Source organism: Phyllobates terribilis, unplaced genomic scaffold (assembly GCF_046119375.1).
Source record: "Phyllobates terribilis strain yellow unplaced genomic scaffold, ASM4611937v1 Scaffold_9__5_contigs__length_417890890, whole genome shotgun sequence".
Taxonomy (NCBI): domain Eukaryota; kingdom Metazoa; phylum Chordata; class Amphibia; order Anura; family Dendrobatidae; genus Phyllobates; species Phyllobates terribilis.
The window spans coordinates 205244342-205261059 of NW_027362769.1; positions in this window are offsets into that span (position 1 = coordinate 205244342).

Consider the following 16718-nt stretch of genomic DNA (forward strand, 5'->3'; position numbering starts at 1 on the left):
TGTTAATTTACATAGTCTACACTTCGTGAGTTGCTGCACTCCTGCTCCTCAATAATATCACCCTCAGGTGATGGGAGAAGATTTAGGTTGTACAGTGTCCATTTTAGGACATGATCAGATATCAAAGTCAAACATCAGAATAATGCCAGTTAGAGGCAAAATACCCTGTCTGAGAACGGACTTTGATATGTGACTTTGATATCTGGCTTTAATATGTGACTTTGACTTCTGACTTTGATATGTGAGTTTGATAAGTGACTTTGACATGTGACTTTGATAAGTGACTTTGACATCTGATCATGTCCTAAAATGGACACTGTACGAAAGGGAAAGTGCAGAACGGTGTTACAGAAGATAGTTACTCTAAGGTAGGGGTCTCAAACACGCTGCCCGCGGGCCGCATGCGGCCCCTCCAGCTGCTTCATGCGGCCCGCAGACACCATAGACCCCGATCGTGGCCCGATCCAGGAGCCGCCGACATCAGTGCTGTAGTGCAGTGTATTGACGCGCAGAGACTGGCTCTCTGCACAGCAATACCAATGCCAGCTGCCGGCCTATCAGAGGCCTGTGTCTGATGGGCACATTACTACAAGATGAGGAACAGGATGGGGCATTACTACAAGATGAGGACCAGGATGGGGCATTACTATAAGATGGGGACCAGGATGGGGCATTACTACAAGATGGGGACCAGGATGGGGCATTACTACAAGATGGGGACCAGGATGGGGCAATACTTCAAGATGAGGGCCAGGATGGGGCATTACTACAAGATGAGGACCAGGATGGGGCACATTACTACAAGATGAGGACCAGGATGGGGCATTACTATAAGATGGGGACCAGGATGGGGCATTACTACAAGATGGGGACCAGGATGGGGCAATACTTCAAGATGAGGGCCAGGATGGGGCATTACTACAAGATGAGGACCAGGATGGGGCATTACTACAAGATGATGACCAGGATGGGGCATTACTACAAGATGAGGACCAGGATGGGGCATTACTACAAGATGAGGACCAGGATGGGCACATTACTACAATATGAGGACCAGGATGGGCACATTACTACAAGATGGGGACCAGGATGGGGCATTACTACAAGATGAGGACCAGGATGGGGCATTACTATAAGATGGGGACCAGGATGGGGCATTACTACAAGATGAGGATCAGTTCAAAAGGTGTATAAAAAAAAATAGTATCACTAAAAATGTCACTTTGTCATGCATAGAATGCGACCCCCAAATTCAATTTTTTTCCGTGTGCGACCCATATACCCAGCTGAGTTTGAGACCCCTCTAAGGTGACAATAATTTCCCATGTCAGCTCACTATCTGCAATGTGACTCTCCATGCATCTGATGTTTCAAAGGAAATATACTTTAACGCTCCGGAGACCAAACTAGTCCGTCGCCACAACATGTGATTGACTGATCTCTCCATATGTGCACACAAGGGTGAAACCTGTCAATCTCCTGCAACAGTGAGGAAAGAGCTGCTGGGGGAAGCACTAGACTAGTCTCATCTCCAGCTATGGTTCCCGACTGGATCTTCAAAGTATATTTTTTCTGAAATGCCGGAGAGTGCAGTTGTGCAGCCAGGCTCTGTTTCATGCCACCTGTGCTTTAGGCAACATGAATAGGCTGAAGATAGATTATGGTAATCAAGTCTACGTGGACCACATATCAGGAACCAGAGTTCTTATTAAAGTTTGTTTGCTGTATTATCCTGGTCACAAAAAAAAAAAGGAAAACACAATCTGGTTGTAATGAGTCGCCCAACCTCTCATTACTTTTTTTTTCCAGATCCCCTTCAGCCCCCTGCAGCCATTCTTATGGTCTTTATTATTTTCATCCTGAACTTCTACCAGCTCTCTCTATGTGCCTCTAAACTACATCGCCACGTGACATCTCAGGAACAGAACTGAATATTAACAGCAAGTTAATTATGAAGTTTCTTAATGTTTAACAGACTTTCCAATGTTTGTGTGATCGGAAAACCCCACTAATATATTATTTTATCCAAACCTTGCACTCCTGTCTTCAAGAGTTTTTTCACGTGCTGCACCACTTCTCTGGAATGCACTACCTCAGACAAGTTATTCACATACATTCACAGATTTAAGCATGCCCTAAATGCACACCCTATTAGGCAGGCCTATTACATGAACTAAGTTTTCTTTGCTTCCCCTTTCTCTTTTTTCCCCAATAATCTGGTCTATCTATGCACTCACTCCATGCACTCATTAGCACTTGATATCTGTGCATATACTGGCTGGTGCAGCTTTACTACTGCATATAATATGTTATAGATCATACTATACAAGCAACATTTACCTTTCATGTCACCTTTAATCCCAGGGAATACTTCCAAGTAGGGGTAAGCGGACCCTTGGAAATTCAGGTTTGTTGGGTTCGACCGAACTTAGTACAAAGTTTGGCTGGGGTACCAAAACTGTACCCGAACTTTAAGCAGAACCCGAACCTCGTAGAATTTAATTGTGACTATGGCGTTGTTAAACAGTCGTATTAAGTGCTAGGTCTCTCTTTAGCTCCCTCTCCTTCTCTCTCTCTTGAACCCCAAACTTTACAGTTCGGTTTGGCTCATCTCTACTTATAAGGGAAGTGAGCCATCCTTTACTAAAGAGTGACTGATAATTTAAAAGTGTTCACTGTTGTTTTTTTCTCCACATAATTGTACATTTATTACATAACTAGATAAATTCAGTGTACCAGAATCAATGCTGTAATATCAAATGTTTCCACTAGATGACACTGTTGTAGCAATAACCTAAAAAGCTTCATTAAAAGCACATTGTCCCTTCTACACAGTAAAGAATTAGATTAAAGGGAACCTGTCACTTGCCATAAACGTGTACTTTTTTTTTTAACTTGGTGTAAATGCCACATTTTTCCTGCATCTGACATTATTTTCCTTTCTTCCAACTTCTTTCCGTTCCTGACATATGGCCCCCTATTCCCTTTATATAAATCTAGCCTTTTCATCTAAGTGGGTGTGGTCATCAGCTCTTCTCTGTGGGAGACTTCTAGAGGACCACACCCAGTTGGACAACAAGACTAGATTTATATATAAAGAGGGAGTCACTTACTGTGACCTGAAATCACCAAATATATTCCGCCTACCTAAGTGACTGTAGCATGTAATGCAACTTAAGATTTTACAGCATATTTCTATTTGCTTTAGTGGAAAAACGCTGCAATATTTTGAACAGTTGCTAAATAAAATATGGTGCAAGCAAGTACTAACCAGTCTGCAGTCACTATAAATACTGAAGAGGCTGCGGAGCTCTCACAAGTGCCGCAGCCTTTATAAACTGCTGATATGACCTGGCCTAATATTCATTACTTATCCAATGAAGGCTGTGTGACCCCTTTAAGTTATCTGCAGTCATGGTTTTAATGTATTTAGTTACAATATCTATTTCAATTAATGATTATTTCAATGCAACTCTGGTACCATGTTTTCACCTTGCCAGCACAAGGGGGCGCCATTTAACAATATGAATTTATTCAGTGTTAGACTACTAAGACCCAAGTTCTTTTTAGATATAGAAAATCCCTTTACGATATCAAACCTACTGGCTATAAGGTAGAAAGATAAGGTTACTTTTTGTATAGGATGGAATCATTTATGTTTTATTCAGCTCCTCAAGTACGCAGCTATTTTTGTATTACCTCTTTATTACAGGTATATGAGGACTTGTTCTTTTCGTGGTGGGTTATGGGTTGTATTCTTCTCCAATAATCATATCACGTTTGGAAATTTGTTTTTTTTTAAACTTCATTAACTATAAACATAATTTCCTTTTTTTGGAATCCACTGGACTATTTTTTCTTTCTTTCGCTTCATTATTGCCTGCCAGTGTAAAATCAGGGGTCTCATTATTATTTATTTTCCATACTTATACAGCACCATGATAATGGATATTTGCAAACATTATCATCACTGTCCCCATTGGGGATCACAATCTTCATTCCCTATCAGTATGTCTTTGGAGTGTGGGAGGAAACTGGAGAACCTGGAGGAAACCCACACAAACACGGGGAGAACATACAAACTCCTTGCAGATGTTGTCCTTAGTGGGATTTGAACCCAGGACCCCAAAGCTGCAAGGTTGCAGTGCTAACCACTGAGCACCATGCTGCCCTATATATAGTAGAGTTACTGTGCTGCCCTTGTGGGACAAGATGACATTTTTAGTAATACTTATTGCAGGCTTTTACAGGCCGCCATAGCTGGCTGACCCGAAGGCCATTGTTTGGTGAGTTTATCATGCCGTTAGGCTTAAAGGGATATTCCCATCTCCAAGATCCTATCCCAATATGTAGTAGGTGTAATAATAATAATATTAGCAAATATCTCCAATTATAAATGTAGTATAGTTCTCCTGATTCACTATCTTGCTTACCTCATGTGCAGGGCATTGCAGAAGCTTAGGTATCCATGGTTACGACCACTCATATATTGACAGTTAGTTATTAGTGGTCGCAACCATGGATACCTAAGCTACTGCAATACCCTGCGCATGGGGTAAGTGACATAGTGAATCAGAAGAACTATACAACATTTCTAATTGAAGGTATTTGCTAATATTATTATTATTACATCTACTACATGTTAGGATAGAATCTTGGAGATGGGAATACCCCTAAAAGAGGGAGCTATTGACAGCGATATCTTACGGCCCCCATACACATTACACTAAAGTTGACTGAACCCTCCAATATTAACAGGTTCAGCCGACAGTCCAATGTGCTTGAGGGTTATGGCTGACTGATGGTCGAGAGACATACCAATTGGACTTGTCCGATTTTGGACTGCCGATTGCACTGTTCTCCGTGAGATAAGCCGACCTGTCAGTCGGTGGCTTTCTCATAGTGAACACGGGAGCACTTGGTGGAGTTTGCGCTCCTGTGAATGGCTGTTGGTAGAACTAAAGCATGGTTAGGCCGACAGCCATCTAATGTGTATGGCCAGCCTTAGGGGTTAAATGGCTGCGATCGGTGCTAATACCAATCATAGCTGTTGCAGCAGGGTGTCAGCTATGATATACTACCGCTGACACCTGCTGATAATGGTGACGGCTCTGCACGTATGGCGGTTTGTAGAAAGTCACCTCCCACTGTGCCGTACATGTAGAGTGGATATCTGGAAAGGGTTTAAAACAAATCTCCTCTCCATATTCACCTACCACCAGCGATTCAGCAGAATGGGAAAGAGACACCTCAGCTCCGACACACTGCTCTCCAACACACTGCGCTACGACACACTGCACTCCGACACACTGCGCTCCGACACACTGCGATCCAACACTCTGCGCTACGACACACTGCACTCCGACACACTGCGCTCCGACACACTGCGCTCCGACACACTGCGCTCCGACACACTGCGATCCGACACTCTGCACTCCGACACTCTGCGCTCCGACACACTGCGCTCCGACACAATGCACTTTGACACACTGCGCTCCGACACACTGCGCTCCGACACACTGCGCTCCGACACTCTGCGCTCCGACACACTGCGCTCCGACACACTGCGCTCCGACACACTGCGCTCCGACACTCTGCGCTCCGACACACTGCGCTCCGACACACTGTGCTCCGACACACTGCGCTCCGACACACTGCGCTCCGACACACTGCAATCCGACACTCTGCGCTCCGACACACTGCGCTCCGACACACTGCGATCCGACACTCTGCGCTCTGACACACTGCGCTCCGACACACTGCGCTCCGACACACTGCGATCCGACACTCTGCGCTCTGACACACTGCACTCCGATACACTGCGCTCCGACACACTGTGATCTGACACTCTGCGCTCCGACACACTGCGATCTGACACTCTGCGCTCCGACACAATGCACTTTGACACACTGCGCTCTGACACACTGCGCTCTGACACAATGCACTTTGACACACTGCGCTCTGACACACTGCGCTCTGACACAATGCACTTTGACACACTGCGCTCTGACACACTGCACTTTGACACACTGCGCTCCGACACTCTGCGCTCTGACACACTGCGCTCTGACACAATGCACTTTGACACACTGCTCTCCGACACACTGCGCTTTGACACACTGCGCTCCGACATACTGCACTCCACATACTTGCTTGGAGTCCAGTCTGATGGGGTGATAGAGGAAGCCATTACTTATCTTTACAATATTAGATGCCCTGGTTGCTACAGACCATGGCATCTAAAGGGGTATAAGTTAGAAAACTCCAATTACCGCAGCTCAATGGTATAAGACGCTAACTCATGGGCTTGATGTCAGCTGCCAATGCAAAGCTGACATCAACCCCAGTCCTATAAACCAACTTGTCACCGCACCAGGGCAAGTGGTTAGAGTGAGACTAAGCGACAGAATTGGGGCATCTTATGGATGTGTCATTTCTGGGGCGGCTAAGAGCTGATGTTTTTAGTCTGGAAGGGGGCCAATATCCATGGCCCCATGCTAGGCGATTAATATCAGCCCCCAGCTGTCTGCCTAGCCTTTGCTGGTTGTTAAAATAGGGGGGACCTCACGTCATATTTTTTGGTGCCCCCCATTTTAATAATCAATAAAGGCTAAGTATATAGCTGGGGGCTGATATTAATAGCCTGGGAACCTCCATGGGTATTACCCCCTTCCCAGGCTAGAAACATCAGGCCCAGCTGTCTGCTTTCCCTCTGCTGGTTAATAAAATTTATGGGGGACCCCACACCATTTTTTTCAGAAAATAATTTATTTAGTACTAAAATACATGTACAGTAAGCTACACACACAAAGCACGGATTATATATCTCAATCACATATTTATATCTATCTATATGTATCTATCAATCTATCTATAATATATATATCTGTATATATATGTAGACTAGCTATTGAGCCTGTTCTACTCCTGGGTGGCGAGCATTTTTATTAGTATATGGTCTCCCATGCTGGTATGTGCTGCCCCCATTCTGGTATTTGTACTGCCCCTATCCTGGTATTTGTGCTGCCCCCATCCTGGTATTTGTGCTCCCCATCCTGTTATGTACTGCCCTCATCCCTATCCTGGTATGCATGGCACACCTCATCCCTATCCTGGCAAGCATGGCACCCCTCACCCCCAATCCTGGTACGCATGGCACCCCTCACCCTCAATCCTGGTACGCATGGCACTCCTCATCCTCAATCCTGGCATGCATGGCACCCCTCATCCCCAATGACGACATGCAGGCAACCCTCATCCCCAATCCTGGCATGCATGGCGCCTCTCATCCTGGTATGCATGGCTCCCTCATCCCTCATCCTTGTACGCATGGTACCCCTCATTCCTATCCTGGTATACATGGTACCCCTCATCCCTATCCTGGTGTGCCTGGCCCCTCATCCGAATCCTGGTATGCATGCCCCCCCCCAGATCCCTATCCTGGTATGCATGGTACCCCTCATCCCCCAATCCTGGTATGCATGGTACCCATCATCCCCCAAGCCTGGTATGAATGATACCCCTCACCCCTCAATCCTGGTATGCATGGTATCCCTCATCCTCAAATCCTGGTATGCATGGCACCCCTCATCCCCAGTCCTGGTATGTATGGTACCCATCATTCCCCAATCCTGGTATGCATGGTACCCCTCATCCCCCAATCCTGGCATGCATGGTACCCCTCATACCCCAATCCTGGTATGCATGGTACACCTCATCCCCCAATCCTGGTATGTATGGTACCCTTCATCCCCAGTCCTGGTATGCATGGTACCCCTCATCCCCCAATCCTGGTATGCATGGTACCCCTCATCCCCCAATCCTGGCATGCATGGTACCCCTCATCCCCCAATCCTGGTATGCATGGTACCCCTCATCCACCAATCCTGGTGTGTATGGTACCCCTCATCCCCCAATCCTGGTATGCGTGGCCCCCTCATCCCCCAATCCTAGTATGCATGGTACCCCTCATCTCCCAATCCTGGTATGCATGGTACCCCTCATCCCCCAATCCTGGCATGCATGGTACCCCTCATCCCCCAATCCTGGCATGCATGGTACCCCTCATCCCCCAGTCCTGGTACGCATGATACCCATCATCCCCCAATCCTGGTATGTATGGTACCCCTCATCCACCAATCCTGGTATGCATGGCCCCCTCATCCCCCAATCCTGGTATGCATGGTTCCCCTCATCCCTCAATCGTAGTATGCATTGTCCCCTCATCCCCCACTCATGGTATGCATGGTCCCCTCATCCCTCAATGCTGGTATGCATGGTCCCCTCACCCCCCAATCCTGGTATGCATGGTCACCTCATCCCCGATTCCCGGTATGCATGGTCCCCTCACCCCCAATCCCTGGTATGTATGGTCCCCTCATCCCCAATCCCGATATGGATGGCACCCCTCATCCCCAAATCCTGGTATGTGTGGTCCCCTCACCCCCAGTCCTGGTATGCATGGCCCCCCTCATCACTCAATCCTGGTATGTATGGTACCCCTCATCCCCCAATCCTGGTATGTATGGCCCCCCTCATCACCCAATCCTGGTATGTATGGTACCCCTCATCCCCCAATCCTGGTATGTATGTTACCCCTTATCCCCCAATCCTGGTATGCATGATCCCCTCACCCTTCAATCCTGGTATGCATGGTACCTCCAGATCCCTATCCTGTTATGCATGGTACCCCTCATCCCCCAATCCTGGTATGCATGGTACACCTCACCCCTCATTCCTGGTAAGCATGGTCCCCTCACCCCTCAATCCTGGTATGAATGGTACCCCTCTTTCCCCAATCCTGGAATGCATGGTACCCCTCATCCCCCAATCCTGGTATGCATGGTACCCCTCATTCCCCAATCCTGGTATGCATGATACCCCTCATCCCCATATCCTGGCATGCATGGTACCCCTCATTCCCCAATCCTGGCATGCATGGTACCCCTCATCCCCCAATCCTGGTACGCATGGTACCCATCATCCCCCAATCCTGGTATGAATGGTACCCCTCATCCCCCAATCCTGCTATGCATGGCCCCCTCATCCCCCAATCCTGGTATGCATGGTACCCTTCATTACTCAATCCTGGTATGCATGGTCCCCTCATCCCCCATTCCCAGTATGCATGGTCCCCTTATCCCTCAATGCTGGTATGCATGGTCCCCTGACCCCCCAATCCTGGTATGCATGGTCCCTTCATCCCCCATTCCAGGTATGCATGGTCCCCTCACCCCCAATCCCTGGTATGTATGGTCCCCTCATCCCCAATCCCGGTATGCATGGCACCCCTCATCCCCCAATCCTGGTATGTGTGGTCCCCTCACCCCCAGTCCTGGTATGCATGGCCCCCTCATCCCTCAATCCTGGTGTGTATGGTACCCCTCATCCCCCAATCCTGGTATACGTGGCCCCCTCACCTCCAATCCTGGTATGCATGGTCCACTCATCCCGGAATTCTGGTATGCATGGTCCCCTCACCCACCAATCCTCGCATGCATGGCCCCCCTATATCCCTATCCAGGTATGCAAGGTACCCCTCATCCCTCAATCCTGGTATGCATTGTACCCCTCATCCCTCAATCCTGGCATGCATGGTACCCCTCATCCCCCAATCCTCGTATGCATGCTACCCCTCATCCCCCAAATCGTGTATGTATGGTACCCCTCATCCCTAAATCCTGGTATGCATGGTCCCCTCATCCCTCAATGCTGGTAGGAATGGTCCCCTCACCCCCCAATCCTGGTATGCATGGTCCCCCTCATCCCCCAATCCTGGTATGTGTGGCCCCCTCATCCCCCAATCCTGGTATGCATGGTACCCCTCATCCCTAAATCCTGGTATGCATGGTCCCCTCATCCCTCAATGCTGGTATGCATGGTCCCCTCACCCCCCAATCCTGGTATGCATGGTCCCCTCACCCCTAATCCCTGGTATGTATGGTCCCCTCATCCCCAATCCCGGTATGCATGGCACCCCTCATCCCCCAATCCTGGTATGTGTGGTCCCCTCACCCCCAGTCCTGGTATGCATGGCCCCCTCATCCCTCAATCCTGGTATGTATGGTACCCCTCATCCCCCAATTCTGGTATGTATGGCCCCCTTCATCACCCAATCCTGGTATGTATGGTACCCCTCATCCCCCAATCCTGGCATGTATGGTACCCCTAATCCCCCAATCCTGGTATACGTGGCCCCCTCATCCCTCAATTCTGGCATGCGTGGTCATCTCACCCCCAATCCTGGTATGCATGGTCCCCTCATCCCCCAATCCTGGTATGCATGGTCCCCTCACCCTTCAATCCTGATATTCATGGTACCCCTCATCCTCCAATCCTGGTATGCATGGTACCCTCAGATCCCTATCCTGGTATGCATGGTACCCCTCATCCCCCAATCCTGGTATGCATGGTACCCCTCACCCCTCAATCCTGGTATGCATGGTCTCCTCACCCCTCAATCCTGGTATACATGGTACCCCTCTTCCCCCAATCCTGGTATGCATGGTACCCCTCATCCCCCAATCCTGGTATGCATGGTACCCCTCATCCCCCAATCCTGATATGCATGGTCCCATCATCCCCCAATCCTGGTATGCATGGTCCCCTCATCCCTCAATCCTGGTATGCATGGTCCCCTCACCCCACAAATCCTGGTATGTGTGGCCCCTTCATCCCCCAATCCTGGTATGTGTGGCCCCCTCATCCCCCAATCCTGGAATGTGTGACTACCTCACCCCCCAATCCTGGTATGCATGGCTCCCTCATCCCTCATCCTTGTAAGCATGGTACCCCTCATCCCTATCCTGGTGTGCCTGGACCCTCATTCGAATCCTGGTATGCATGCCCCCCCAGATCCCTATCCTGGTATGCATGGTACCCCTCATCCCCCAATCCTGGTATGCATGGTACCCCTCATCCCCCAAGCCTGGTATGCATGATACCCCTCACCCCTCAATCCTGGTATGCATGGTATCCCTCATCCCCAAATCCTGGTATGCATGGCACCCCTCATCCCCAGTCCTGGTATGTATGGTACCCCTCATCCCCCAATCCTGGTATGCATGGTACCCCTCATCCCCCAATCCTGGCATGCATGGTACCCCTCATACCCCAATCCTGGTATGCATGGTACACCTCATCCCCCAATCCTGGTATGTATGGTACCCCTCATCCCCAGTCCTGGTATGCATGGTACCCCTCATCCCCCAATACTGGTATGCATGGCACCCCTCATCCCCCAATCCTGGCATGCATGGTACCCCTCATCCCCCAATCCTGGTATGCATGGTACCCCTCATCCCCCAATCCTGGTATGTATGGTACCCCTCATCCCCCTATCCTGGTATGTGTGGCCCCCTCATCCCCCAATCCTGGTATGCATGGTACCCCTCATCTCCCAATCCTGGTATGCATGGTACCCCTCATCCCCCAATCCTGGCATGCATGGTACCCCTCATCCCCCAATCCTGGCATGCATGGTGCCCCTCATCCCCCAGTCCTGGTACGCATGGTACCCATCATCTCCCAATCCTGGTATGTATGGTACCCCTCATCCCCCAATCCTGGTATGCATGGCCCCCTCATCCCCCAATCCTGGTATGCATGGTTTCCCTCATCCCTCAATCCTAGTATGCATGGTCCCCTCATCCTCCACTCCTGGTATGCATGGTCCCCTCATCCCTCAATGCTGGTATGCATGGTCCCCTAACCCCCCAATCCTGGTATGCATGGTCACCTCATCCCCCATTCCCGGTATGCATGGTCCCCTCACCCCCAATCCCTGGTATGTATGGTCCCCTCATCCCCAATCCCGATATGGATGGCACCCCTCATCCCCCAATCCTGGTATGTGTGGTCCCCTCACCCCCAGTCCTGGTATGCATGGCCCCCCTCATCACTCAATCCTGGTATGTATGGTACCCCTCATCCCCCAATCCTGGTATGTATGGCCCCCCTCATCACAAAATCCTGGTATGTATGGTACCCCTCATCCCCCAATCCTGGTATGAATGGTCCCATCACCCCCAATCCTGGTATGCATGGTCCCCCTCATCCCCCAATCCAGGTATGTGTGGCCCCCTCATCCCCCAATCCTGGTATGCATGGTACCCCTCATCCCTAAATCCTGGTATGCATGGTCCCCTCATCCCTCAATAGTGGTATGCATGGTCCCCTCACCCCCCAATCCTGGTATGCATGGTACCCCTCATCCCTAAATCCTGGTATGCATGGTCCCCTCATCCCTCAATGCTGGTATGCATGGTCCCCTCATCTCTCATACCTGGTATGCATTGTCCCCTCAACTCCAATCCTGGTATGTATGGTACCACTCATCCCCCAATCCTGGTATACATGGCCCCCTCATCCCTCAATCCTGATATGCGTGATCCCCTCACCTCTAATCCTGGTATGCATGGTCCCCTCATCCCTCAGTCCTGGTTTGCATGGTCTCCTCACCCACCAATTCTCGTATGCATGCCCCCCCAAATCCCTATCCTGGTATGCATGGTACCCCTCATCCCCCAATCCTGGTATGCATGGTACCCCTCATCCCCTAATCCTGGTATGCATGGTACCCCTCATCCCCAATACTGGTATGCATGGTCCCCTCATCCCCTATCCAGCTATGCATGGAACCCCTCATCCCCAATCCTGGTATGCATGGCACCCCTCATCCCCCAATCCTGGTATGTATGGTCCCCTCACCCCCAATCCTGGCATGCATGGCCCCCATCATCCCCCAATCCTGGTATGTATGGTACCCCTCATCCCCCAATCCTGGTATTTATGGTACCCCTCATACCCTAATCCTAGTATACGTGGCCCCTTCATCCCTCAATCCTGGCATGCGTGGTCCTCTCACTTCCAGTCCTGGTATGCATGGTCCCCTCATCCCCCAATCCTGGTATGCATGGTCCCCTCACCCCTCAATCCTGGTATTCATGGTACCCCTCATCCCCCAATCCTGGTATGCATGGTACCCCCAGATCCTTATCCTGGTATGCATGGTACCCCCAGATCCCTATCCTGGTATGAATGGTACCCCTCATCCCCCAATCCTGGTATGAATGGTACCCTTCACCCCTCAATCCTGGTATGCATGGTCCCCTGAACCCTCAATCCTGGTATGCATGGTACCCCTCATCCCCCAATCCTGGTATGCATGGTACCCCTCATCCCCCAATCCTGGTATATATGGTACCCCCCATCCCCCAAACCTGGCATGTATGGTACCCCTAATCCCCCAATCCTGGTATGTGTGGCCCTCTCATGCCCCAATCCTGGTATGCATGGTAACCCTCATCCCTCAATCCAGGTATGCATGGTCCCCTCATCCCCCATTCCTGGTATGCATGGTCCCCTCATCCCTCAATGCTGGTATGCATGGTCCCCTCACCCCCCAATCCTGGTATGCATGGTCCCCTCTTCTCCCATTCCTGGTATGCATTGTCCCCTCAACCCCAATCCTGGTATGTATGGTACCACTCATCCCCCAATCCTTGTATACGTGGCCCCCTCATCCCTCAATCCTGATATGCGTGATCCCCTCACCTCCAATCCTGGTATGCATGGTCCCCTCATTCCCCAATCCTGGTATGCATGGTCCCCTCACCCACCAATCCTCGTATGCATGCCCCCCCAGATCCCTATCCTTGTATGCATGGTACCCCTCATCCCCCAATCCTGGTATGCATGGTACCCCTCATCCCCTAATCCTGGTATGCATGATACCCCTCATCCCCCAATCCTGGTATGCATGGTACCCCTCAGCCCTCAATCCTGGTATGCATGGTCCCCTCAACCCTCAATACTGGTATGCATGGTACCCCTCATCCCCCAATCCTGGTATGCATGGTACCCCTCATCCTCCAATCCTGGTATGCATGGTCCCCTCACCCTTCAATCCTGATATTCATGGTACCCCTCATCCTCCAATCCTGGTATGCATGGTACCCTCAGATCCCTATCCTGGTATGCATGGTACCCCTCATCCCCCAATCCTGGTATACATGGTACCCCTCACCCCTCTATCCTGGTACGCATGGTCCCCTCACCCCTCAATCCTGGTATACATGGTACCCCTCTTCCACCAATCCTGGTATGCATGGTACCCCTCATCCCCCAATCCTGGTATGCATGGTACCCCTCATCCCCCAATCCTGGTATGCATGGTCCCATCATCCCCCAATCCTGGTATGCATGGTCCCCCTCATCCCCCAATCCGGGTATGTGTGGCCCCCTCATCCCCCAATCCTGGTATGCATGGTACCCCTCATCCCTAAATCCTGGTATGCATGGTCCCCTCATCCCTCAATAGTGGTATGCATGGTCCCCTCACCCCCCAATCCTGGTATGCATGGTACCCCTCATCCCTAAATCCTGGTATGCATGGTCCCCTCATCCCTCAATGCTGGTATGCATGGTCCCCTCATCTCTCATACCTGGTATGCATTGTCCCCTCAACTCCAATCCTGGTATGTATGGTACCACTCATCCCCCAATCCTGGTATACGTGGCCCCCTCATACCTCAATCCTGATATGCGTGATCCCCTCACCTCTAATCCTGGTATGCATGGTCCCCTCATCCCCCAGTCCTGGTTTGCATGGTCCCCTCACCCACCAATCCTCGTATGCATGCCCCCCCAAATCCCTATCCTGGTATGCATGGTACCCCTCATCCCCCAATCCTGGTATGCATGGTACCCCTCATCCCCTAATCCTGGTATGCATGGTACCCCTCATCCCCAATACTGGTATGCCTGGTACCCCTCATCCCCGAAACCTGGTATGCATGGTACCCTCACCCCAATCCTGGTATGCATGGTCCCCTCATCCCCTATCCAGCTATGCATGGAACCCCTCATCCCCAATCCTGGTATGCATGGCACCCCTCATCCCCCAATCCTGGTATGTATGGTCCCCTCACCCCCAATCCTGGCATGCATGGCCCCCCTCATGCCCCAATCCTGGTATGTATGGTACCCCTCATCCCCCAATCCTGGTATTTATGGTACCCCTCATACCCTAATCCTAGTATACGTGGCCCCTTCATCCCTCAATCCTGGCATGCGTGGTCCTCTCACTTCCAATCCTGGTATGCATGGTCCCCTCATCCCCCAATCCTGGTATGCATGGTCCCCTCACCCCTCAATCCTGGTATGCATGGTACCCCTCATCCCCCAATCCTGGTATGCATGGTACCCCCAGATCCCTATCCTGGTATGCATGGTACCCCCAGATCCCTATCCTGGTATGAATGGTACCCCTCATCCCCCAATCCTGGTATGAATGGTACCCTTCACCCCTCAATCCTGGTATGCATGGTCCCCTGAACCCTCAATCCTGGTATGCATGGTACCCCTCATCCCCCAATCCTGGTATGCATGGTACGCCTCATCCCCCAATCCTAGTATATATATTGTACCCCCCATCCCCCAAACCTGGTATGTATGGTACCCCTAATCCCCCAATCCTGGTATGTGTGGCCCTCTCATCCCCCAATCCTGGTATGCATGGTAACCCTCATCCCTCAATCCAGGTATGCATGGTCCCCTCATCCCCCATTCCTGGTATGCATGGTCCCCTCATCCCTCAATGCTGGTATGCATGGTCCCCTCACCCCCCAATCCTGGTATGCATGGTCCCCTCTTCTCCCATTCCTGGTATGCATTGTCCCCTCAACCCCAATCCTGGTATGTATGGTACCACTCATCCCCCAATCCTTGTATACGTGGCCCCCTCATCCCTCAATCCTGATATGCGTGATCCTCTCACCTCCAATCCTGGTATGCATGGTCCCCTCATCCCCCAATCCTGGTATGCATGGTCCCCTGACCCACCAATCCTCGTATCCATGCCCCCCCAGATCCCTATCCTGGTATGCATGGTACCCCTCATTCCCCAATCCTGGTATGCATGGTACCCCTCATCCCCTAATCCTGGTATGCATGGTACCCCTCATCCCCCAATCCTGGTTTGCATGGTACCCCTCAGCCCTCAATCCTGGTATGCATGGTCCCCTCAACCCTCAATACTGGTATGCATGGTACCCCTCATCCCCCAATCCTGGTATGCTTGGTACCCCTCATCCCCCAATCCTGGTATGCATGGTACCCTGATCGCCCAATCCTGGTATGCATGGTACTCCTCATCCCTGAATCGTGGTATGCATGGCACCCCTCATCCCCAATCCTGGCATGCGTGGTACCCCCCATCCCATTAATCCTGGTATGAATGGTATCCGCATCCCCAATCCAGCTATGCATGGAACCCCTCATCCCCAATACTGGTATGCATGGCACCCCTCATCCCCCAATCCTGGTATTTATGGTCCCCTCACCCCCAATCTTGGTATGCATGGTCCCCCTCATCAGCCTATCCAGGTATGTATGGTACCCCTCATCCCCCAATCCTAGTATGTATGGTACCCCTTATCCCCCAATCCTGGTATACGTGGCCCCCTCATCCCTCAATTCTGGCATGCGTGGTCATCTCACCCCCAATCCTGGTATGCATGGTCCCCTCACACTTCAATCCTGATATTCATGGTACCCCTCATCCTCCAATCCTGGTATGCATGGTACCCTCAGATCCCTATCCTGGTATGCATGGTACCCCTCATCCCCCAATCCTGGTATACATGGTACCCCTCACCCCTCTATCCTGGTACGCATGGTCCCCTCACCCCTCAATCCTGGTATACATGGTACCCCTC